Source organism: Myotis daubentonii, chromosome 2 (genome assembly GCF_963259705.1).
Source record: "Myotis daubentonii chromosome 2, mMyoDau2.1, whole genome shotgun sequence".
NCBI classification, from domain to species: domain Eukaryota; kingdom Metazoa; phylum Chordata; class Mammalia; order Chiroptera; family Vespertilionidae; genus Myotis; species Myotis daubentonii.
Window position 1 is genome coordinate 205,180,041 of NC_081841.1, and position 27,231 is coordinate 205,207,271.

General features: G+C 43.0%; 1 long non-coding RNA gene across 1 annotated transcript; it reads left to right on the forward strand.

The window, feature by feature from the left end:
• Positions 1-283: 283 nt before the first annotated feature.
• LOC132226456 (uncharacterized) lies at positions 284-27,231 on the forward strand. Its single transcript, XR_009451058.1, has 3 exons — positions 284-461; positions 1,516-1,632; positions 26,680-27,231. It is a non-coding gene; the product is annotated as an uncharacterized LOC132226456 (long non-coding RNA).

The window sequence follows — 27,231 nt, forward strand, 5'->3', positions numbered from 1 at the left end:
GCTAACCCAGGAGATTTTGTTTAAATTTATTTTATTTGACTTTATTTAAATACAATACTTCAGAAGGTTAAAATGTATCTCCCCTTGTTGATACTTCCATGTATCACATGATGACTATTAGCAGGGCCCAGCCACATAGGAAAATCCAAAATAGTGAAAGAATTGACATTTCCATTTTCAGGCTCACCATGGCATGTCAAATATTAACTAAGAAATTAATCATTAAGGGCATTAAAGAAACTGGACAACTGTCTTGTCAGGCAACATTGCTCCTTACACAATGGAGGTGGTTGACTTCTGGCCTTCCATCACTTACCTAGCAACCTTGTCTCTCTGTGCTAAGTATTTCTAAGTCAACTCTTTGATTTCCATTTACTTCCATGGATTTGTTGGTGACTGCTAGAGACATCCAAACTAATGGGTTACCTTGACCTTCAACTCTTCCAAGCAGATTCTCAAAGGTCAGTATTTCTATATTGATTCATTTCTTTGTCCTCATTCATTTTTCCCCCACCCACGCAACTATTTACTTATTCAATAGCATTAAATGTGCCAGATACTGTGCTAGGCATCTGGGATGGAGGATGAAGAAAAAAGGGCTCAGAGTTACAGGAGCTCACTGTACATGGTAGGTCTTCAATAAACAGTTGCTGAATAAGTGACCTTTCTCTGAGAGGACAGGTTGGGAATTCTTGTTGTGGAAATTAAAGCTCAGGATAAATAAGCACAAAGTTGGACAATAACAAAGCAAGAAGGAACCAAGGAGTGTCTGACTCTGCATCCTGACCATGTCTCTGTACTCCTTTTTTCTCCTGTTCTGTTCTTACTGGTTCTTCTACTGCCTTAGTTATACATTGATTCAAAGTCTGAGGCTTCCGAGGTTTGTACTAAAAAGTCCTCTCCTGGATTCGACCACACTTTGTCTCCTTACTTCAAGGCAATACTTATTGGAGAATCCTATTGCCAATTATAGAGCATTCTCTATTTTTCTGCTATGGAAAAGCAACAACTGTGTTCCAATGAAAACAAAAGATAGCTCAGGATAAATTTTTGCCCACAAAAGATGCCAAAACCCCTCTCAGAGGGCAAGATAAGGCCGATCCTTATCTTTGTAGCTAGTGAGTTGGTTGACACTAAAAGCTTGCTCATGGGTACTATCATGTGAGGAGCCTGCAAGTCCTGAAGCCCAGGACATGAGGGCACTTTGAGAAAACCTTGGAGACCCTGGAACTGAAGAATAGTCTGAAACCAGCTGATTCAGTAAGGGCATTGCCATCAACTCTACCCCTCACCTAACCTCCTATTTTAACATTGCCTAATCTTTTCTTTAAAGCCCTTTTTTCTATTTTGAGCATAGACATGACCAATCAAGGCCAGGGTTCCAGAAGACAGGGGGAATTCCTGGCCCAAACCCAGGCAAATAGAATGGGGTAATAATTGAAGCAATTCCCAGAGGCAGTTAAAGGTTTTACATGTCAAACATTTATCCTGACTCACTTTCAAACTATGGTTCAGCTACAGAGGAAGCAGGAAGTTATACACAACTCGAAGGTGGCAGATGAGAAAGTTGCCTTAGTTTCAGAAGAGGGGCTGCAGACCCTATCTAGCAGACTTGCTAGACGTTCAACCTGGGTGAGTGGGGTTGATCCTGGTGTCCAGTTTATATAGACTCGGAACCTTGGGTTGCCCTTTGCCTATATCCCTGGCTCCTCTCACAACAAGCACTCAAACTTCCTTCCACCTTGGATTCCTGGTCCTACCTCTGTACAGAGAACGGAGTCTTAGGATAGAAGGAAATACTTTTAAACTCATTCTATGATTTCAGCATTACCCCAATACCAAAACCAGACAAAGACATACAAGAAAACTACACACTAATATCTCTTATGAACATAGATGTAAAGTACCTCAACCAAATATTATCAAATCAAATCCAACAATGTATAAAAAGAATTATACACTATAACCAAGGGGGATTTGTCCCAGGTATGCAAAGCTCATTCAATTAATGTAATCCATCACATCAACAGGTTAAAGGGGGGGGATGGGCGGGAAATCACATTGATAGATACAGAAAAAGCTTTTGACAAAATCCAACACCCATTCATGATAAAAATTTTCATAACTAGGAATAGAGGGAGATTTTTCTCAACTTGATAAGAATATCAATCTATAGTTAACCTAATTAATGGTGAGAAACTACATGCTTTCTCATTAAGACCAGAAACAAGGCATGGATATTTGCTCTCACCACTCCTTTTCAACATCATATTGCAAGTCATAGCTAATGCAATAAGATAAAAAAGAATATAATATAAAAGGTATAGATTGGGGAGAAATAAATAAAATTGTCTGTTTGCAGATGACATAACTGTCTATGTAGAAAAATCCTAAAATATTGACCCCAAACCTCCTGGAAATAATAGATGATTATAGCAAATTTGAAGGCTACAAGTTAAATATACAAAAGTTGATTGTTTTCCTATATATCAGTAATGAACAAGTCAAATCTAAAAGCAAAAAAAACTATTTAATTTAGCACTCCCTATTAATAAAATACTTAGGTATAAATCTAACAAAATATGAATAAAATCTCTGTGAAGAAAGCTACAAAAAGTTGGTGAAAGAAAACAACTGAATAAATGGAGAAATATTCCATGTTTATTGATAGGAAGACTTAATATTCAAGATGTCAGTTCTTTCCAACTTGATTTATAGATTCAATGCAATCCCAGTCAAAATCCTGGCAAGTTATTTTGTGGATATAAACTGATTCTAAGGTTTATATGGAGAGGCAAAAGATCAAGAAGAGCCAACACAATATTGAAGAATAACAATATCAAAGGACTGACATTACCTGATTTCACAACAGTAATCGAGACCATGTGGTATTGGTGAGCTGGGCCAGCATGGCTCAGTGGTTGAGTGTTGACCTACGAACCAGGAGGTCACAGTTCATACATACCCTGGTTGCAGGCTCAGTCCCCAATGTGGGGCGTGCAGGAGGCAGCCGATCAATGATTCTCTCTCATCATTGATATTTCTACCTCTCTCTTTCCCTCTCCCTTCCTCTCTGAAATCAATAAAAAATATATATATTTTAAAAAGACAGTGTGGTATTGATGAAAGGATAGACAATAAGATTAATAAAACAGAATAGAGAACCCAGAAGTGGACCCACAGAAGTATAGCCAACTAATCTTTGACAGAGAGCAAATACAATACAGTAGAGAAAAGATAGTCTTTTCAACAAATGGTGCTACAACAACTGGACATTAACATGAAAAAAAATGAATCTTGACACAGACCTTATACGCAAAAATTAATTCAAAATGAAATATAAACCTAAATGTAAATGTAAAATTATAAAAATTCTAGGAGATGACAGAGGAGAAAATCTAGATGATCTTGGCTATGGCAATGACTTTTGAAATATAACACCAAAGGCATGATCCATGAAAGAAATAATTGACAAGCTGGACTTCATTAAAATTAAAAATTTCTGCTCTGCAAAAGACTCCATCAAGAGAATGAGAAGACAAGCCACAGAATGGTATAAAATAGTTGCAAAAGACATCTGATAAAAGGATTATTATCCAGAATATACAAAGAACTCTTAAAACTCCACAGGAAGGAAATAAACAAATTAAAATATGGGCAAAATAACTGAACAGACACCTCACCAAAGTATATATAAAGATGGAAAATGAGCATATGAAAAGATGATAAGCATCATATGTCATTAGGGAATTTCAAACTTAAAAAAAATAATGAGATGTTACTACACACTTATTAGACTAGCAAAAATCCAAAGCTCTAACAGCACCAAATGCTGGTGAGCATGTAAAGCAACAGAAACTCTCATTCATTGCTGGTGAGACTACAAAATGGTACAGCTACTTTGGAAGACAAATTGGCATTTTCTTACAAAACTAAATATATTCTTACTATATAATCCAGCAACTGTCTCCTTGGTATTTAACCAAATGAGTTGAAAACTTCTGTCCACACAAAAACCTGAACATGGATGTTTATAGCAGCTTGACTCATCAATGCAAAACCAAAAGCAACCCAGATGGCCCTTTGGTAGATGAATGGATAAGCTGATCCAGCCAGACAATGGAATATTATTCAGCACTAACAAGAAATATGCTACAGAGCCATGAAAAGACATGGAAGAATCTTAAATATATGTTACTAAAGAAACTAATCTGAAAAGGCTACACATTGTATGATTCCAACTATATGACATTCTAGAAAAGGCAAAACTATGGAGACAGTAAGAAGCTCAGGTGTTATGGAGGGAGGGACGAATAGGGGGAGCACAGAGGATTTTTATTTATTTAAAAAAAATATTTTTATTGATTTTAGAGAAAAAGGGAGAGGGAGAGAGAGAAACAATGATGGGAGAGAACCATTGATCGGCTGCTTCCTGCACGCCCCTTACTGGGGATCAAGCCCACAACCCAGGCATGTGCCCTTGACCAGAATCAAACCCAGGACCCTTCAGTCCACAGGCGAAGCTCTATCCACTGAGCCAAACCGGCTAGGATGCACAGAGGATTTTGAGAGTGGTAAAACTATTCTGTATGATATATAATAGTGGATACATGTCATTATACATTTGTCAAAACCTATAGAATGTACAATACCAAGAGTGAACCCTAATGTGAACTGTGGACTTCAGGTGATAATGATGTCTCATTGTAGGTTCTATGAGGCAGGATGTCAGCCATGGGAGAGGCTGTGTCTATGTAGGGGGAAGGGAGATATGGGAATTCTCTATATTGTATCAATTTTGCTGTGAACCTAAAACTGCTCTAAAAAGTAAAAGTCTATTTAACAACAAACCAAAAAACAAATAAACAAAAGAAAAACCCCCAAAACATCAAAAGGAGCAGGACATAAAATAGTATAGCAAACCATAAACATAGACTGGAGAAAAGGACACTAAAATGTTATTAGGGATTATCTCTGGATGGTGGAATTATTGACTGTTTTTATTTTATACTAGAGGCCCGATGCACGAAATTCATTCAAGAGTAGGCCTTCCTTCTCCTGGCTGCTGGCATCAGCTTCCCTCTGGCACCTGGGACCCGGGTTTCCCTCCAGACGCTGGCAGGCACCCGGGACCCAGTCTTCCCTCGCAGCCCCGGCTTCATTGGGAAAATCGTCTAGTCTAATTAGCAAATTACGCTTTTATTATTATAGATTTTATTTTGTCTTTCTAAATTTTCTATAAAGAATACATATTACTGAGAAAATCAGAAAAACAACAATATTTATTTTTAAATAAGAGGAAATGAAAGAGCATGGAATTCAGTCTTGGCTCCACTCCTTACGAGCTATATGACTCAGCAAGGTACTTAGCACTGCAAACCTCAGTTCCTGCATCAGTAAATGAGGACAATAAAATCCATCCACAGTGGTGTGTGCTTGTGTGTGTGTGTGTGTGTGTGTGTGCGCGCGAAGATAAAACTTAATACGAAATATGAATGAGCAAGACACCTAGAGGATACTCAACATGGATTAATTTCTGAACCCTAGGAGATGTTGCTCGGCATACACAAAGCCTTTTGTTCATCCTTCTTTCTTTTTCATCTGAAAATTCCTGCTGAAGTGAACAACCAGGCTTAGGGCAGCCCACCCCCACATCCAGCAAGCCCCTCCATTTTGGAGGTGAGAAGGGACCCCTAAAAAGGAAGTCACAGTAACCATTTCTACTTTGAAAATCCCAGGAAGCGCAAGGCTCTGGACCTGGCTGATTTTTGTTCTCTTGCTCCCTCTGCCATCCCATAAACATATCTCTGTGTTTTCTGTTCCAGTTTGAGGGAGAAGCCAAGGGTACACGTCACCATATAATAGCTTCAGGGCCAGAGTCTTATGTGAGGATTTTGACAGACAAGGAGGAGACTGTTGCAGGCATGGGGCAGGGGAAGGGTGCTCAGAGCCACAAGGACAAGAACAAAGAACTTAGTCTCCCAACAAGCCTGGGCCGAATCAGGCATTATTGAGGGAGTCATGAACAGAAAATAATCTGGTCCCCTCCAGCTAAGAGTGATGTATGGAATGTGAAAGGAAGGTGAGCTGAGTGTAATGAGGGGACATTGGTTCTTATTCACATTCGGTTTTACTCTGCAGCATTCAAACATGGTGGGAGTAAAGCCAGTTTGGAAAGGATTGTTGTTATCTGAGGCCAGGGCAGGATGGAAGGCATGGGGGAGGTGCCAGGGTCGGTGTGATGGCTGAGGGCTCCAGAGAGCATTCCAGCTTGGAGAGAAGTAAAGGCAGAAGGTCAGAGATGATTCCATGGAAGTCTGAAGAACTGCTTGTTTCATTCCTGTGAAGATGTGAGATGAAATAAAAATGAGAACTATCAATGCTACATGGGTCCTAATGCTGGGACAGATCAGTTGTCAGATTTCCAGTAAAGGCAGGTCTTCTGATTCTAAATTTTCATGTAGGAAAACTTGCCTATTCTTTTTTACTTGTATAATTTTCATTGGCAGGATAGGATTTTAAAAGCTAAGAAAATCTGAATTAAAACGGCCAGTGATGGTCATCTTCCTGGGGCTGATGTTGACAGGAATGTAGCAACAGATGACATAAAATTCTGTAAGTACCTTTGCGTGATTAACTTGACTCCCTTGTCTCTGTCACCTTATCTGCCTCCAGCCAAAGTTCCTACTGTCCCATGGGCTCTTCCTGTACTTTGGGGTACAAGCCATTTCTTGGGGTGGAGATGAAGCAGGGTGGGGCAAATGAACCCTCAGCATCATCCACAAACATTCACTGACTACCTGAGAGTAAAAAGAGGTAGCGGACACTTCCCTGCGTTCAGTGACCTTATACTGTGCTCTTGGTAAATGTAAGAGTCTCTAATGTTTGAAATGGATAAACCATACAGTTTTGGAGGATCCCACTGAGAGGCAGATGGGTCATGTCTGAGCCTAGTGAATTATTACACCGCATTCTCTCTCCTTGACCATCCAAGCTCACTACATTAACTCACCAAAATGTTGTTTGGGAGGAGCAAGCATGCCATTTGCATTTGCTGTTTCTTCTGCTGTATTGCTCTTCCCCAGATCTCAACATGACTCACCCCCTTGCCCTTCACCTTCAGGCTTTTGCTGAAGAGAGCCCAAAGTTTACCATTTATGAAAATGTGATTTTAACAGTGCTCAGAATAGTTACTGATTATCGAAGTATTTTGAATACCTAGGTTTCGCAAGTCCTTTGAAAGCTAGATATGTAACTAATGTTAAAAAATATGTAAAAAATAATTTGTGGAAAAGCTATTAGGGTTCTCTAAATTGAAATTAGGCAATTAGGGTTCTCTAAATAAAATAATGACAGATGTTGCCCTAACCCAGTGGTCAGCAAACTCATTAGTCAACAGAGCCAAATATCAACAGTACGACGACTGAAATTTCTTTTGAGAGCCAAATTTTTTAAACTTAAACTATATAGGTAGGTATACTGTTATTAACTTAAGGATCCAGAGAGCCACATGTGGCTCATGAGCCACAGTTTGCCCATCACGGCCATAACTGGTTTGGCTCAGTGGACAGAGCGTCAGCCTGAGGACTGAAGGGCCCTGGGTTCAATTCCGGTTAGGGGCATGTGCCTTGGTTGTGGGCACATCTCCGGTGGGGAGTGTGCAGGAGGCAGCTGATCGGTGTTTCTGGCGCTCTATACCTCTCCCTTCCTCTCTGTACAAAAATCAATAAAATATATTGTTAAAAAATTTAAAAAAAAATGACAGATGTTTATTTTCCACTTCACATATTAAATATTTCCTATTTTGTCATGATTTTCAGTACCTTCTTAATAATCTATTAAATTAATGTGCCATATTTAAGCTGTTATTTCCATTTTTTGTTATTTTTAATAATACTATTATAAGCATCTTTGTATCTGGAGTTTTTTCTTTTGAACTAATTTCTCAATAAATTTTCAGGAGTGGCATTTCTGGCCTAAAGGCATGGATGGCAGCAAAATAGGATGAGGGTTATAAAATATAATATTTGTATAGCCCTTGGAATTCCAAGAAATAAAACTGCCATATTTCTTAACAGGTGTTGAGTGGTCCTATCATGTGCCCTGACTGGGAATGGAACTGTGACCATCTGGTTCATAGGTCAACGCTCAACCACTCACACCAGTCAAGCAAGGTGGAGATTCTTGTTCATATTCTTCATGTGCTCCCAGCACCTAAAATCAGTACTGACTTTACACTCATGCTTCCGGAGGTCCTCTCTGGCCTTCCTCTGCAAATGTGTGTCTAGTGGCTACTCTGTTCCAGGTACTTTGCTACATTCTGAGCACTGCAATGGTGAGCAAAATTGGACCCAGTCCCAGACTCACAGAGTGAATAGGCTAGTGAGGAGACAAATGATCAAATACCCACACATCTACACTAATAAAAGAGAAAAATGGTAATTGGCATACGACGCTACCCTTTTCATTGGCTAATCAGGGCTATATGCAAATTAACTGCCAACAAGATGGCGGTTAATTTGCATATGTAGGCACAATGCAGGGAGGCGAAAGGGAAAGCAGGAAGAAGCCCCCTGCCACTGACAGTGATCGGAAACCCAGGGGGGAGCTAAGAGATGGGGGGCAGGGCAAAGGCGGCCCTGGCAGTCCCAGGAGCTAGGGGTCCCTTCCCTGGGCCTAAAGCGAAGCCCACGATCGTGGGGCTGCTGCAGCTGCGGGTCCCCGCTGCCCGGGCCGGACGCCTCAGCCAGAGGCGTCCTGCAGGGGCAGGGGCGGAGCCCGCGCGATCGCGGCGCCCCCCCGCTGCCACTGCAGGTCCCCACTGCCCGGACCGGACGCCTAGGCCAGAGGCGTTAGGCCTGGGCAGGGGCGGAGCCTGCAACTGTGGGGAGCTGGGGGTGCCCTGCCCAGGCCTGACACCTCTGCCGGAGGCCTCAGGCCTGGTCACGGGGCCGATCCGGTGATTGGTGATCGGAGGGTGATGAGGGTCAACTCCTCTGGCCAAGGCATCAGGCCTGGGTGGGGGGCTGGAGGTCCCCTGCCCAGGCCTGATGCCTGGGCCAGAGGCATCAGGCCTGGGTGGGGGACGGAGCCGGGGATTGGGGGGATATGATGGTCCCCTTGCCCAGGCCTGAAGCCTGGGTCAGAGGCGTCAGGCTTGGGTGGGGGGTGGAGCAAGCGATCAGAGGGAGATGGGGGTCCCCTGCCCAGGCATGATTCCTGGGCCAGAGGCCTCAGGCCTGGGCAGGGGCCAGAGCCAGTGATCGGGGGGAGATGGGGGTCCCCTGTCCAAGCCTGACACCTCTGGCGGAGGCGTCAGGCCTGGGCAAGGGGCCGATCAGGCGATTGGAGGGTGATGGGGGTCTACGCCTCTGGCCGAGGCATTAGGCCTGGGCAAGGGGCAGAGCCAGCAATCAGAGGGGTCTGGGGGTCCCCTGCCCAGGCCTGATGCCTGGACCAGAGGCGTCAGGCCTGGGCAAGGGGCCGATCAGGCGATTGGAGGGTGATGGGGGTCTACGCCTCTGGCCGAGGCATTAGGCCTGGGCAAGGGGCAGAGCCAGCAATCAGAGGGGTCTGGGGGTCCCCTGCCCAGGCCTGATGCCTGGACCAGAGGCGTCAGGCCTGGGCAAGGGGCCGATCAGGCGATTGGAGGGTGATGGGGGTCTACGCCTCTGGCCGAGGCATTAGGCCTGGGCAAGGGGCAGAGCCAGCAATCAGAGGGGTCTGGGGGTCCCCTGCCCAGGCCTGATGCCTGGACCAGAGGCGTCAGGCCTGGGCAAGGGGCCGATCCTGCGATTGGAGGGTGATGGGGGTCAACGCCTGAGGGCTCCCAGTATGTGAGAGGGGGCAGGCTGGGCTGAGGGACACTCCCCCCCGCCACACACACACACACACACACACACACACACACACACACACACCCAGTGCACGAATTTCGTGCACCGGGCCCCTAGTATAAAAATAAAACTGCACGTGACGAATGCTACACAGGAAGAATCTGCTCTCTCTGACTGCTTTTGAGCTGGGACATTGGTTTCCTCCTGTACATGGGCTGGAATTTAAACCATCAGCTCTCCTGGTTCTCCAGCTGCGGAGAGCAGATTGTGGGGCTTCTCAGCCTCCACAATCACATGAGCCACTATCTATCTATCTATCTATCTATCTATCTATCTATCTATCCATCCATCCATCCAGTTTCTCTGGAAAACCCTGACTAACACAACCCTAGAGCCAAGAGTAGGGTTAGATTTTCCCAAAGGGCATTGACTGCATGAGCAAGGAATGGATGACTGATAAAAATCTGAAAGTTGCAATTCTGTTATTGAAAGGAAGGAAGAACAAAAACAGGACAGAGAAAAAGAACAAGCATGTGCTACACTTGAATTTATCCTGTCTTTAGGGGCAGAGCCAGGCCTAGTACTTATATCTCTACACTCCATACTACCTCTTACTATTTATTGCCTGTAATGGACAACTCCCTGTGCCGCGTGCTGCAGTAAAATAATCCCCTGAATGTCCAAGAAACCAGAGGTTTAATATGTGATAGAAGGCATCCACAGATAGCTAGAGTAGAGGGTAGAATATAACATGCCATCAAAAAGAAATGTCGGGTATTTTCCCTGTAGAAAAGCTCCCCAGCCCTAGCCGGTTTGGCTCAGTGGATAGAGCATTGGCATGCGGACTGAAGGGTCCCAGGTTCAATTCCAGCCAAGGGCACATACCTGGGTTGTGGGCTCGATCCCCAGTGGGGAGCATGCAGGAGGCAGCCAATCAATGATTCTCTCTCATCATTGATGTTTCTCTCTCTCTCCCTCTCCCTTCCTCTCTGAAACCAATAAAAATATATTAAAAAAAAGAAAAAAGAAAAGCTCCCCATATAGACACATGGTGCCCTTCCTTAGCATGGTTGGACACCACTTGTTGCACTGTGTCTGAAAATCCTTACCCCAGGGACAAAGGGTTGACAGAAACAGCACATTGCACAATCATTCCTTGAAGTTCACTTGTAAGATGAACTAATATGGAAAAGTAATATGGAGAAAATCTCATGTCCAAGACTCTTACCACATTCTTTAGAGAAACTAAAGGCTTAACTGAAAGGTGTATTATTCAGACTTAAGCTTTAAAATGTGCCCTTCAGCCTCCAGAAAATAATCCTGAAATATTTTTCCCTACATGGAATAATGTCTAGTGAGAACCATCCTCCCTTAATCTTAAAATAGCTTTCTTTTTTCACATCTCCTGACTCAACACCAAAGAAGGGGCTTCTTTTGTTCTGAATTTAATGGATTATGTTTTTTAAAATGCCTAGCCTACAGCCTAGTGCATAATATGCCCTTGATAAATAGTAGTTGAACCTAAGTCTACAGCTACACATGATGATCATGTCTATTTTCTCTTTAAGATATTCTGCTTAAGCAACACCTGATTTCAAAGTCTCCCTGACTAAAGGCTGTATCCCCCTGAGCTACTTATATGGAAGTTACCGTTATCCTCATTGGCTCATTCTCTTGGGTACCTAACATTATCCTCATCAAGAGCTGCAAGCTCAAATAGCTGCAGGGGCCAAGCAGGTGCACAAAGTAGTAAAGCAGTTAGGGTTGGTTTTCCATGGTTAGTTTAACACCAATCTTGACATCATAGACATTGATTTTTTTGTAACCCCCCCCCCCCAAAAAAAACAGACAATTCAACAACAATGAGAAATCCTCAATTTATACAAAATTATATGGAAAAACAGGGCAGAGCATATGAATACCAAGAGCAGAAACAATCACATTCTCCATTTCCTCCCAGAAGTTCTTCCCTGTCAGCTACCTTACTTCTCTGCCTTCTCTTTCCTGTACAGCCTCTCTCTGAGCACACCAGATTCCCAGAACTTGATTCTGGGAGGGCAAGTGCCCACCTCTCTTCAGGCAGACTCCGCCCTGAGGAATAAAGTGTGGTGAACACCCTGTACAGCTACCGTGATAGAAGCCAGAGACCATGGGAGGAAGAGCTATAATAGACCATTGGATGTTTCCTCTCTCCAACATGGAGTTTAGATATGGAAGGAGCACTTTGGGTGCAGGATAGAAGTATTTCAAAGACCCCAGAATGGAAATTTTGCTCACCTTCACGTCTCTTTAGAATTACTTGCTTCGAGACAGAAACCTTTAGTCCTCCAAAGATTATTAAGCACTTGACTGACACAGAGCAGGGACCCTTGCCTGACAGGAGAGGATTCAGTGTTAACTTTCATGGGAGAGTAAACTCCCTGAAGGCCTGAAGAACATTCACTCTATGTGGCCAGACACCGTCCCTGATGGTAAGGCAGGTTATTTGGCAATACCCTTTGGGTAAGAGCATCTAAAATGATAAATGAATAAAAATTTTTCATAAAAGCTTCAAATTAGTGATCAAATAGAAAAGAAATATTAGGTCAAAAGCTAAGAGAAAGCAAAACTCCAGAGATAAGCAGCACCTTTGAAGTACTTTTGTCTTGACAGTGTTTGCTAACTGGGTCTGAGAAAGTGAGCTGTGGTTTTCACAGACTCTCCGTGTTAAAGGGACAAGACCGAAGTCCAGCGCTCTAAAGGTAAAGGTTTAATGGAAGCTTCCACATTAAGGTGATCTCAAAGGTGAAGTCCCCCAGGGAGTTTGAAGAGATTTAACTTGGTCAGAAGAAGCAAGGGAAAGAAACAAAATCCATGAAAATACAGGTAGTTACTCTAATGGATTCAAAAGATGTGGGTGGTCTAAGAAACCTTATACTCTGAATGAAGTTTAAAGTGGTACCAGACAAAAGGTACCTACCTGCCTAAAAGAAGCAAATACACATTCAAATTCTCCTTGAAGAAGGGCACCTTCATCTCAGGCCACAGGGCATCTTCACAGATAATTTCCTAAGGGCAGTGAGCAGCATATAATTTAAAATATCCAAGCATACAAGGAAACCAACAGGAAAAACAGAGAATCATAAAAAGACCAATGTAGACTTTTGATTATTTTTTTAAAAGAGCTGTTATTTTTTTAAAATACATTTTTATTGATTTCAGAGAAGAAGGGAGAGGGATAGACAGATGGAAACATCAATGATGAGAGAGAATCATTGATTGGCTGCCTTCTGCATGCTCCACACTGGGAATCGAGCCTGGGTTTGGGACCTCCTGGTTCCGACGCTCAACCACTGAGCCACACTGGCTGGGCTAGACTTTTGATTATTAAATGAGTATTTGTAAACTATAAAACATCCATGCTTAGTGTTAGAAACATCTGTAGGGAGTGGTAAATTATTAAAATATCATTGGATTTTAAAAATTACCAAGTTTAAGTTTTAACCGATATTAAAAACTCAGAGAACAGATCAGATACAATTAAAGAAACAATCAGTGAAAGAACAAAATAAATTTTTCTGAATGCAATACAGAATCCAAAAGATGGAAAATATGAAATAGGGTTAAGAGACATGCAAGATAATGTTAAAGAGGAATTCCAGAAGGAAGGACAATTGGGCAAAGGCATCATTCAAAGACATAAAAACCAAATATTTTCAGACCTGCTTCAAATACTTATCTGGAGATTCAGGAAACCCATCAATTTCGAAGCAGGGTAAGTAAAACATATTTAGACACATCATAGTGAAATGGCAGAAAACTAAAGATAAAGAGAAAAATCTTAAACGCAGCCAGAAAAAGAGAGAGAAAAAATTGTCTTCAAAGGAGCACAGCTAGACCCACAGCAGATTTTCGACAGCAAACAAAGGAAGCTAGAACGACGGTTATATATATATATCTTCTGTGTGCCGAAAAAAAATCACTTGCCAACCCAGAATTGTATAGACAGTGAAAATGTCTTTTTATCAAGAATAAAGACAAAATAAACAAATATTCCATAAAAATAAAAATTGTTAGTTCATCACTAACAAAAGCTCTGAAAGAAAATACTAAAGGACATACTTTAGGCAGAAAAACAGTGATCCTATATAGAATGTTTGAGATATAAAAAGAGTGAGGAGCAAAGAAAAGTGGTCAAGGCAAATGAACATTGACAATAGAGTAGGTCCTTGGGTTACGTCGAAGATCCATTCCTACGTAACACAATTTTCGCCGTAAGTCGGAACCCACCTACGTAAGCACCTACATCACTCACATGGAGCACATACACAGCAGTAATGAAGTGAAACAGTAAAAAAAAATTAAAAGAAAGATAACAATTCCTGACCTTTACTTGTGATAAATAAATAATAAAAAACATAAAGCACATATGTACATACGTCGAAATGACGGAACTTTTTTTTTTAAATAAATAAATGGGAGATGGCAACGGAACCACGAAACGATGTACGTCAAGTCCAACGTCACCTGAGGACTGTCTGTATAGAGCTGTCATGAATAATTTTGGGGGTATTTTGACAATTGAATTAAAATATATGAAAAAAGTCAACTTATAAGTAGGTAAGGGGGAATGGAATTTAGGTATCCTAAGGTCTTGTATTGCCTGGGAGGAAGAGTAAAGATATTGATCAACAAAGACTTTAGAAAGTTAAGTAAACAAGTTGGAAATTCTGGAGTAACCACTAAAAGAATAGTTTGTATAATCTCCAATTAGTGTGTGTAGGGGGTTGGGGGGCTGGGGGCTGGGGTTGGAATAATTTAAAACTCTCAGTTAAACCAAAAGGATACAACAGTATGAGCATCCAAGGCTACACCATTTCCATCTAGTTTTGAGTATGTTGGAAACATGAAAAGAGCAGACTGTCCAACTCAAATGATTCTGCATGGGCCACGCCTGCACTACCTGGCTGTCCACGAAGGGTAGAGATCCCTGACTCCAGCTGTACTAATCAGATTCTCTCACAGGAACTTGAGAACATGAACAGAGATGGGCTGAAACTCATGACAGTAGCAGCCAGAAAAAATATCCATGGCTCTGTGTCCCCCTAAGGTTCCTGGCAGAGCCCTGGCCCCTGGCCCACTGTCTTTCCCAAGGCCAAGCTGGTCTGTGAGCTCTGCCACGTGCTTCCAATACATTATAGCATCAATCCCTTCCCCCGAATCCTCCTTTTTTATTTTTTTTCTTGCTTAATCAGCCTTGATTTCCTTGAAACAGAAGAAATTTAACTGATGCCAAGAATCACTGCGGCTTTATGCCAGATGTAGCGTCATTCTCTTACACAAAAATCCAAATGTTTGGCACGAATGGTGAAGTTGTCTTCTTAGCAACAACTTAACCTGAAATGCAGCTGGATTTTTTTAACTACTATCAAATATGCAAGATAAGGATCCCCAAGATGTAACCCATATGGGGAGCCTCCCATGGCAGGCCATGGCTCTTACTTTATACTCTCTTTGAGGCCATACTCACCACTTTGTCATATCCTCCAAAACACATCCAAAACCACAACACATTAATGAGAAAATTGATGTTTTATTTAAGATTCTTCGGAGTCTGTGAAAGAGGGTTCACATCCCATGTATATCACCAAGACAAACTTAATCCATTATCCTATCAGACAGCTTTTCTCTTTCCATTGAAAAGCCCACCTCTGCCAGTTGCCTCTTATCTCTTCTTTCTTTCCTCCCACCCAACTGTAAAACTTCTCTTTGTTATCTTAAGAAACTAGCCTGGCCTGTGTTGCTCAGTGGTTGAACGTCGACCCATGAACTAGGAGGTCTCGTTCCATTTCCGGTCAGGGCACATACCCAGGTTGTGGGCTCGATCCCCAGTAAGGGGCATGTAGGGGGCAGCTGATCAATGATTCGCTCTCATCATTGATGTTTCTATTTCTCTCTCCTTCTTCCTTCCTCTCTCTGAAATCAATAAAAACATATTTTTTTAAAAATATATTTTATTGATTTTTCACAGAGAGGAAGGGAGAGAGATAGAGAGAGTTAGAAACATCGATGAGAGAGAAACATCGATCAGCTGCCTCTTGCACATCCCCCACCGGGAATGTGCCCGCAACCCAGGTACATGCCCTCGACCGGAATCGAACCCGGGACCTCTCAGTCCGCAGGCCGACGCTCTATCCAGTGAGCCAAACCGGTTTCGGCAATAAAAACATATTTTAAAAAATAAAAAAGAAAGTCAGCCTTTGCCCTTCGTTTGTATACTCTATTCAGCAAAACCAAACCCTGGAGTTTGCAGAACAGCATGTCCCTGGGGTTGGGGATCTTGGTTCCTTTACCACCCTAGCTAATGTGTTGTTCTTCATCAATAAACTGAGTGTCCCTCAAGAGTGGGAACTCAGTAGCACTCTTAGCACTTTGAATGGCACGATAGGCTGTTCATAAAGAGTCATTGAATGAATTTTGTACAGTTCATAGAGCCTAGAAATGTGCATCACATAAAATATGTGCTTGACAGCTGGTCCTTGAATAGATGGCTGCATCACCACTATTTAGCCTATAACAGGGCTAAAGGTTGTGACACTGAACTAGCAAGCAATGTATCCAAAGTTAGAGGCTATCAAATTAACAAAGGGCATACTAACAGAATAGATGAGCATTAACTCAATGTATCCACTGATTAAACTATGATGTTTTAGTGCTCCATGCTAAGAGTATGGGCCATATGGAAGAAAGTTTAGAGTAGAGAAGAGCAGTTTACATTTAAATTTCAAAGATAGTGAAAGAATAAACCATGGGAAGGTGTATATATAATCACTATTTTTTTTAATATATTTTTATTGATTTTTTTACAGAGAGGAAGGGAGAGAGATAGAGAGTTAGAAACATCGATGAGAGAGAAACATCGATGAGAGAGAAACATCGATCAGCTGCCTCCTGCACATCTCCTACTGGGGATATGCCCGCAACCCAGGTACATGCCCTTGACCGGAATCGAACCTGGGACCTTTCAGTCCGCAGGCCGACGCTCTATCCACTGAGCCAAACCGGTTTCGGCCTATATAATCACTATTGACTTAAAATTCAGACAGTGTCTATACAAGGTGAATTTATCTAATTTAAGTAGAATTACCAGATAAAATACAGAATATGTGGTGAAATTTGAATTTCAGATAAACTACAGATAATTTATTTAGTATATCCTGAGTATTGCATGGGGCATATTTACACTAAAAAAATTTCATTATTTATCTCAAATTCAAATTTTACTGGGATCCTATATTTTTATTTGCTAAATTTGGCAATTCCAAATCTATGGAATTAAATATTTAGCTTATTATCTAGATATTTGACTGTGTCATCTGGATAAATTAATTTCCTTTTCATATACATTTTTGGCTACTGTGTAAAGCAGTGATTTTCAATCAGTGTGCTGCAGCACACTGGTGTGTCACAAGAATTTTTAAAACATGCAATACCTGATTATTTATTTAGTCAGAGGCACTGACATCTTTTCCTTTAGATTGTCAAATTAAAAAAATGACAACAGCCAACATAATAATAGCCATCTGGTGTAAATGAATCAAAATTATACCCACTTTTTGTCTGATTGGCAAATATTATAAAATATTTTTGGTGTGCTGCAGAATTTTAGTAGTTTATGTGTACCATGAGATGAAAAAGGTTGAAATTGCTGGTATAAAGTGTTAAAAGCCCACTTTCTCCTATTCTTACGTCTCTTTGCTCCTTTCCTCCCTTAACCATAAGTGTTCGGTTGAAACAAAATATTTTTTTGCTATCCCCCCAACTCTCAAGGACTGAAGGACCAGAGTTTCTGGATAATTCAGTTATTATTGACTTTCAGTGGAGGTGACATTGATAAAAGGGGTCAGAATAACTACTCTGGATATTAAAGATCTCAAAGTGTGAAAAAGTTCAAAGTGACAAAACCAACTCATCCTTGACATACTTTCCAATCTGAGTCACACAGCCATGGTCATAAGGGACCATGCCAGAGAAGTCAATCTTAAGGAACATGTTCATAATTTTTCATAACAAATAATGACCAATGTGGGCAAAAGAAACAAAAGTGCTCTCCATATTCACAAATGCTGGGACCCAAGGTATAGAATGTTAGTAGAGGTAGAAAAGACGAAATTGGTCAAAATGCACAGGTATTTGTAAAACAAAAAGCTGTAATTGGGCTTAATGCCATTTTTGTTGTTGTTGGGGATCAGATGTATACATGGAAACTTCATCAATCAATTTTCCCACTGATTTTTATAAAGAGTGCAAGGGAGGGGGAGAAACAGAGAGAAACACTGATATGAGAGAGACACATCAATTGTTTGCCTCCTGCACATGCCCTGACCAGGGTCAGGTATCAAGCTTGCAACCTAGGTACGTGCCCTTGACTGGAATGAAACCCGGGACCTTTCAATCCACAGTCCAATGCTCTATCCACTGAGCCAAACTGGCTAGGGTCATCAATCCATTTTAGTTGGAAGCAAGGCCCATCTAAATTAGGGAAAAGTTTGACTTTAAAGGTCCTTTAAAACAGAATCAATTTTATTCCCTTCAAGTATATATTCTAATTGAAATCATATTAAGCAATCAAACTATTAAAAGTCCTACTTTAATGAATAGGTCAGAATAAGGTACATGGTTAAAATGACAAAAAAAACCACCTTAAGCAGTGATTGACTTCTTATGGTACTGTTGCATAATTCCTATCAATATCTATAAATGTTAAAAACACATTTTTTAAAATAAATGTATTGGATACAAATACGCTATCATTCTTGGGGTGCCTACCTGGCTCAAAAAGATTCTTCTTTTTTAAAAATGGTTTCAAAACTCAGAAGTGAGTTCCTAATAGACTGAGTCATTCAATCCCCTGGCCATAGCTGATTGTTCAGGAGCGGACATCTGAATCAGGCTGGACCATTCAGAATGCCCTTCTAAGACAGTATTTTTCAAACTGAAACTTGAGTCCAGGTTCTCTTTGGAGGTGAAAGTCTGTATGTGAGTCTTGGGAGTTCTCCATGCCGTGTGGAGGGATCTTGGCTACTGCGGGAAAATGAATTCAACATGTAGAGAGAAGCAAAGACATAGAGCGTGTGTCCTGTTGAATTCCAGTCCCCAGTTCCAGTTTTCCCTGCGGCTCAGCAGCCCCTTATGCTTCCCACTGCTGTGTGAACTGCTGTGTATGTTTATCTGACAAATTCTCTCTCCTCCTCTTGTTTTTTTTTGTTTTTTGCCTATGATAGCCATGTTCCTGTCATTTGTAATAAAAATATCCTAAATATTCCAGCATTGTGTGTCATGTGCTGCACTGCTGCTAGAGTGCCGGGGTCCAACCCCAGCGGGTCCAGGGGTCCCCAAAGGTGTGGACGGAGTCGGCGAAGAAGGAATGTCACGGAGACAGCGTTCAGTTGATCAGCAGCCTAGCCAGGATCTCCAGCCCGGATCTCCAGAGAGGTTCTGCTTCGGATCTCCAGCGAGGTTCTGTAGCCATGTTCCCTCGCTAGGTTCTCCAGCCAGGTTCTGTCCAGGCTCTCCAGTCAGGTTCAGTGTCCAGGTTCCAGTCAGGTTCTCCTGCCAATCTCTGTAGTCAGGTTCAGTCCAGGTTCCCTTGCCATGCTCTCCTGCTAGGCTCTGTCTCCTGGCTCCGAGGCAAGTCCCTGTCCAGGATCCTCCGGCATGCTCTCTCCAGCGAAGTTCTTCTGTCTCTAGGCTCCGTGTAGGTTCTGTCTTCTGAATTCTGTCTCCTGAGTTCTGTGTTCTAAATTCTGTCTCTTTCTGTCTTGTTACATCTGTATTTATACCAGTTGATTCAATCCTATCAATCTCTATTACAAAGGTTAGGGCGTTTCTTATCTCCATTCCAGGGAGTAAAGATTATGTAGCTTAAGCATGATTGCTCATAGTTAAAGGGATTAATTACCCGCCTGGCACTTAGTTGAGGGGTTTTATTCCCTCCCTAACTTCAGGGGAAAATCCCTACCTGGGGATTCAACCTTTCTCGGAGAGGTGACCTTGGTTAAAACACAGCGCCAAGAAGGTGAGCAAACATATTAAGAACCGTATGCCATATATGCCAGGTCCCTTGAAACAGCAAGGATGGACCGGCTCCCGGCAAATTCCCCCTTTTTTATTTTTTAAAAGCAGGCATTAAAAAGAAAAACCTCAAATGCTCTCTTATATCCATTTTAAGAGTAGGATTGGCGCTTTCCGCTATTACCTGAGTCCTGATCTATCACCCCAGGGAGAGCTTGCCAATCCTGCACTTTCCCGGGGTGGAAAGGCTGCAGTGGGGTTAAGGATAAGGCTCCTTGGGCCTACCTTCTCCCATGCTTCTACATTTACCTTTCCGGCACCTTTCCTTCCTCAGAAAAGCATGGACATATTTCTTGTATAAAATGTTCCATCTGACTGGGAGTAACCTTAACTCCTCTGCTAGCAAGCATATGTGTTAAAAGATCAATACGGAGTCTTTTTTTCTTTAGACTCAGTATGGCACATCTTCTTAATCTAAAGATCAATACAGAGTCTTCTTTCTTTGGACTCAGTATGGCACATCTTCTCAATCTAAGGATCAATACAGAGTCTTCTTTCTTTGGACTCAGTATGGCACATCTTCTCAATCTAAATTCTGTACTATCCACCTTCTTACCCTACTTATCGTCTATAGGGGGGTCTGCAGTACCCTGGTGGAGTCCTATCCGTCCCGAGTGTGGGGGTTCTCAATGGGGTAGGGCTTACCTAGGGGAATCCTTTTCCAGGGGTTCCCAAAGGTGTGGACGGAGTCGGCGAAGACTATCCACCTTCTTCCTATGGTGGAGTCCGATCCGTCCCGAATGCGGGGCGCTTACTTAGGGGTCCCTGTTCGGGCGCCATATGCCGGGGTCCAACCCCAGCGGGTCCAGGGGTCCCCAAAGGTGTGGACGGAGTCGGCGAAGAAGGAATGGCACGGGAACAGTGTTCAGTTGATCAGCAACCTAGCCAGGATCTCTAGCCTGGATCTCCAGAGAGGTTCTGCTTCGGATCTCCAGCGAGGTTCTGTAGCCATGTTCCCTCGCTAGGTTCTCCAGCCAGGTTCTGTCCAGGCTCTCCAGTCAGGTTCAGTGTCCAGGTTCCAGTCAGGTTCTCCTACCAATCTCTGTAGTCAGGTTCAGTCCAGGATCCCTTGCCCTGTTCTCCCGCTAAGCTCTGTCTCTAGGCTCTGAGGCCAGTCCCTCTCCAGGATCCTCCGGCATGCTCTCTCCAGCGAAGTTCTTCTGTCTCTAGGCTCCGTGTAGGCTCTGTCTTCTTGATTCTGTTCTAAGTTCTGAGTCTTTCTGTCTTGTTACATCTGTATTTATACCAGTTGATTCAATCCTATCAATCTCTATTACAAAGGTTAGGGCGTTTCTTATCTCCATTCCAGGGAGTAAAGATTATGTAGCTTAAGCATGATTGCTCATAGTTAAAGGGATTAATTACCCGCCTGGCACTTAGTTGAGGGGTTTTATTCCCTCCCTAACTTCAGGGGAAAATCCCTACCTGGGGATTCAACCTTTCTCGGAGAGGTGACCTTGGTTAAAACACAGCGCCAAGAAGGTGAGCAAACATATTAAGAACCGTATGCCATATATGCCAGGTCCCTTGAAACAGCAAGGATGGACCGGCTCCCGGCACTAGAGGCCATATAGAAATGGAAGAAATAGGGCTTTTACCCTTAAGGACCTTACAGTTTTGTGAACCAACTGTAATACAGGGTGGAAAGTAATAAATACTGGAAGGGGATTCAAGAGCTAAAAGAAAGTTAAGTTGGGAGAAATGACCTCTAGTAGAAGGGTTTGGGGACAAATTCTTGCCTGAGAGAGCTTTTGAGCTTGCCTCTCAGGTAAGATTTAATCACGTGGGAATGAGGGAAAGACCCTGGAGACAGAGAAGATAACATGAGCAAAGATTTAGCAGGAGAAATAATGGTGAATGTGTGGAAAACAGCCATGCCTGGCAGGTCAAGTTCATTTAGCAGCAATGGGGAGACCCGAAGATTTTTAAGCAAGAGAGGAATATGGTCTTTGGAATAATAAATCCAACAGTGGACTGAAATGGAGGAAAGAATAGGCTTGTGCAGTTAGGAGGTTACTATAGCATTCTGAGATGAAAATAATAAATATTCTAAGTAGGAGAAGGGCAACAGGGAGTGAAAAGAAAGTGAAGAGAAAACTACTTACTTCAGATAATCAATATTTTTAGGAAAAAAAAGATATCTGAAAAGCAGGAGACAGTGATGGAATGCAAACTTGAGGAGTAAAGTAAAGGTTTTGATAGCTGTGAGGGAGGGCGTGGGGTGCCTATGAGAAGAAGTCACAGGTAACTAAGGACCATTGAAGTCTTTCTTGAGGTTAAACAATAAGAACTAGAAGTAAAACCAGCAACCAGGCTCCTCAGTTTGGTGGCCGCACAGCAGAGAGTAGAAAGTGGAAGGTGCAGATTACCCAGAGTGGGACCTCATGAAGTTTGTGAAGGAGAAAGAACAGGAGGGAGAACCTTATAGAAATGGTTGAGTCCAGGGGGTTGCATGGCTTAAAAGCGGGAAGTCTGTAGCCTGGGTAAGGATACAAGCAAAGCCAGGAGGACACTCAGAAAACAGTGAGAAGGGAAGTGATGGGATCAGTTCAGTAGGGTTAGGTTATGTGAGATCCAGCAGAGCCAAAAGGAGAGTATCAGGGCTCCAGAGTGAGGGCCTTGAGTGTTTCTGTATGGTCTTCTTGTGTCTTTTTTTTAATTTTAATTTTTATTTTTAAAATATATTTTATTGATTTTTTACAGAGAAGAAGGGAGAGGGATAGAGAGTTAGAAACATTGATCAGCTGCCTCCTGCACACTCCCTACTGGGGATGTGCCCACAACCAAGGTACATGCCCTTGACCAGAATCGAACCTGGGATCCTTGAGTCCACAGGCTGACGCTCTATCTACTGAGCCAAACCGGTTAGGGCGGTCTTCTTGTGTCTTGATGACATAAGATCAGTGGAGATAAAGGTCTCCAGGCCTGAGGCAGTGAGGAACTATAAGAAAAGGTTACATGTAGATGTTTCTAGAATGGGGAGGAATAAGAGACTAGGTAGGACATCTGAAGAATCCTCAAAAGAGGTAGGCAGGAAGAAGGGTTGGAAAACAGAATGGTGGGGACTTCATAGAGGTTGTTGAGAGCTGATGATGGAAAAAATAGTCATGAAAACGAATTTTGGAACAAGAAATAAGAAGAGGTCCTTACCAGTATGATAATTTGTAATGGGAAAAGTAGGGGATGGGAGGTATGTGTGTGGAATGCTGTGCAAAGAGAGGAGGAAAGTGTCTTGCAGATAAAGACAGATTTTGATTGAAGGGGGATGATGAAAGGAGAATTTGAAGTAAAGAGTAATGATATGGGATGATTTATTTCCAAAAGATGACTGGTTTTCCCAGGTGCCCCAAAGAGAGCTCAGACAGAGCTGCAGAGAAACAAGAATGCAGAAGAAAAAAAAAGTATATGATATTAGATGAAAGAAAAAAAAGAATGCAGAAGAAAGATGAGCACTGCTGATGATTTTCCATACTAAGTTTAATGAGGTGAGAGGTAGTTCAAGACTCATAGTAATGATAAAGGAGCATATATAAGAAGATGGGTTCTCCCCAAAATTCTTTTTAAAAGACTGTTTTCACGAGTGAGTATATGTCCCCCTCCACCCTTGAGCCTTTTATTTGCTTGGTAAATCATGCCTGTGTATACATATGCAGGTATGTGTGTGTGTACATACATGTATTTGTGCATGCAATATGACAAGCGCTAACTGAACCTTACTATGTTTGGAGATAAGGGACCTGTGTTCCCTTTTTTGATCACTGCAGTAGTCAGGTGAGTGTAAAAGATCCCAGAGCAAATAGGAGCTTCCCTGGCACTCTTATTCAATCTTTGTGGATATAAAAAAAAGAGAAAGAGAAATGTCAAGTCTAACAGCAGAAAGTGGAAGCAAAGGTTGTCTGAGGGCCACCTTACGAAATAAAGTCCATTTTCCCTTTGTGGTTCTTTCCCAAAGCCTCATGATCTGAAGATCATCACCTCCTTTGGCTTCTCCCCACAGCATGGATGTAAGATAACCCTCTCCCATTCATTTTCAAACCCACTAGGCCCGTGGTCGGCAAACTGCGGCTCGCAAGCCTCATGCGGCTCTTTGGCCCCTTGAGTGTGGCTCTTCCTAAGCCTTAGGAGTACCCTAATTAAGTTAATAACAATGTACCTACCTATATAGTTTAAGTTTAAAAAATTTGGCTGTCAAAAGAAATGTCAATCGTTGTACTGTTGCTATTTGGCTCTGTTGACTAATGAGTTTGCCGACCACTGCACTAGGCAGTGCTTTGGGGTGGCTCCAGTTCCAGTGCCCCAGATGCAGAGTCCTGTTTGGTGAAGATACAGTCACATAAACAGGTCATGGGTCCCAGAGCTGTGCCCAGAGCCCATGAAGATGACTGGGCATTTGTCATCCATGTCACGAAAGGGGCAGCAGCACAGTGCAATGATTAGGACTTCTACCCATTGGCTGTTTGGCCTTTGGCAAGTTGAGTTTTTGTTGGCTCCTACCCAAATCATCAGTATGAAGGTCATATACCTGATTTGTGATGATTCATGGAGCATGCAATTAGCACAGCACCTGCTGCGGAGTTGAATAGGCTGCTCATGCACACATACACACACCGTGCTTATTATTGTAGATTCAATAAACTGTCAGTGGGATGCAGAAGGCAGGCAGTGTGTGTGCTGTCGCCTAGTCCTTGAGGACAGGTTGTAGACTAGGAGCACCAAGGTGCTGGGGAAGCCCAAGTCCTTGGAGAGGAAGAGAAATTTTACAAACCCAGGGGCTGGAGGACAGTCCTCAGGTGTCCCTGGGTTGTTTGTTCTGTGTGTCTATAACAAGGCTCCCCCCACCCCCCAGATGCACTACTCGAAGTGTTGTCTGAACCAGAGTGCTGGCATTCCCCACTTAGCAATGCTGACTCTCAGCCCCCACCTGAATGGAGTCGCTGAATCAGAATCTGCATTTTAAGGAGACATTCAGGTGATGTGCATGTTGGAGCTTGAGAAGCCCTGCTGATGAGAGCTGAGGCACTCTGCAATCAGCACAGCCTTCCCACAAAGGCAGGAGTGCTCACAACCCTCCTGCTGCTTCTGGGGGGTGAATGAAAGGAGGTGATGGTCAAAGAAGAAACCTTTAGGCTGGCTGCCCCTTCATCAAGTATATTTCACTGGCCCCTTTCAGGAAAGGCCATTCATATGGAAAAGAGTGGGACAGACCTTACTGAACACTCAGCAATGCCTGGTTGTTTGAGGCCTCAGAAAGTCAGATGAAACACTTTAGAGAAGCAAATTAATGAAGTACCAAGAGCAAAGGAACCAAAGCCTAGGTCAGCCTGTAGGGGCTGTTTGCAAAGTGCCCAGTGCTGTACTTGCAAGTGTGCATGTGTGTGCACATGCCTGTGTGCATGTGTGTGTGCATAAACAATCCCCCTATAGCACGCAAGGTCAGGGAAAATGTCTGCTTTCTTTCATAAACAGAACCAATGTGACTGCATAAAAGGAAGTATTGTTTTAAGACCTCTTCTGAGGGTACAAAAACCTGTCTCCAAAGAAATGGAAAGGATTTTGCTTTCCTGGGAATGTGACTGGTCTCTGGATCCAGCTCCCCCTTTCTCTTTGCCTTGTCCCCAACAGATTTTCTTTCAGTTATTATTTTTTAACAGAGAACATAAGTTTCCACTTGACAGAGTCCATGCCCAGCTCCTCCACTGAGCATTGCACAAGTGACACGGGCCTCTGGCTGCTCCAGTAAACAAACAAGTCAGGAGACACCAGAGTGTTCCAGCCAGGGTCCTCTGGAATCAGGGAATCAGGTCCTGGGAAGGAAGTGAGTCGTGGTGGGGCTGCCCTGCCCCACCCCATGCGGTCAGCAGATCCCCGTCCATCAGCACTCCCCTGAGATTTGCCCTGGTTTAGTCAGGAATGTTCCTCAGATAAAGAACTGAGAGGAATGCAGGCCCTCCATCAAAGTTACCCAATGACAGCGGATCTTTATCGCATGGCAGGCAAGGGCAGGCGTGCTATTCAAACAACTCGGGTGAAACCTGGAAACAATGACAATGAACTCATGGAACTGAACTGCAGGAAAAAATGTGCTGGTAGTGCTTGCTCCAGGGTACCTTTGACCTGGAACTGCAAACAACCACTTTTTTCCCTGCCTAGTTTCTCCTATTAGAATGACCCCAGTGACTGCGGATTACTTAACAGTTATATTTAGCAAGTCAGGGAAGGACTAGCCAGTTCCAGCCAACCAGCCTTCCTTCAAGCCTGGATTCCTTTGCCTCCCCTCCTGTTCCTTCCTGCTGGCTGACTCTTAACCCTTTCATGCCCCTACCAGCCCCAAACATCCGCAGAACAGACAGAATAGGAGACAGGCCACCTGAGTGCCCAGGTCCAAAACTTGCCAGCCTGAAATTCTGCTCTACAAACTTCTGTCTTGGAGACTGAATATTTTATATATATTTCAGAGAGGAAGGGAGAGGGAGAGAGAGAAACATCAACGATGAGAGAGAATCATTGATTGCCTGCCTCTGCATGCCCCTTACTGGGGATTGAGCCCACAACCCAGGCATGTGCCCTTGACTGGAATCAAACCCAGGACCCTTCAGTCCACACGCCAACAGTCTATCCACTGAGCCAAGCCAGCTAGGGTGAGCCTGAATATGTTTTATCATCCAGTGTTTCCTAATAAAATTATGCAAGTACCCTTTGGACAGGAAATGACAAGTTTTTCTTTGATCAGCTCATAAACTCTGAAGAATGGGCACATGTCAAGGCTTTGGAGGAGAGAGGACTGACTGGTGAAAATGCAAGATGGATCACTCACCTTCATCCACCAAAATGGAGCAAAGGAATGAAAAAGAGCATAAAGTGAATGGAAGAGAACACAGAGGAGAGAGTGCACGCCTTTGCCCAGCTGTGGATAAAATTAAAGAACATAATAATGACAGCCCTAAACACTGATTTAATCAGCATGTGTGAGTGGGAGGAGGGCAAGGGTGTGTGGCAGGAAGTGCAGATGAAGAGCTCTAAACCTTCACCTTCCATTGGAGAAAGGCAATAGCCAATACCTAAATGTGAACATCGAGATAGGGCTGAGAAGGCGGCTTGTGTTTGAGAAATACAAAGTAAACACCAGAAAAAGCTACTTAACAGAGAGGGGAATGAAGCCAGGCAGGTATGTCTCAGTGGTTGAGGGTTGACCTATGAACCAGGAGGTCACAGTTTGATTCCCTGGGCCAGATCCCCAGTGTGGGGCTTTGCAAGAGGCAGCTGATCAATGATATTCTCTCTC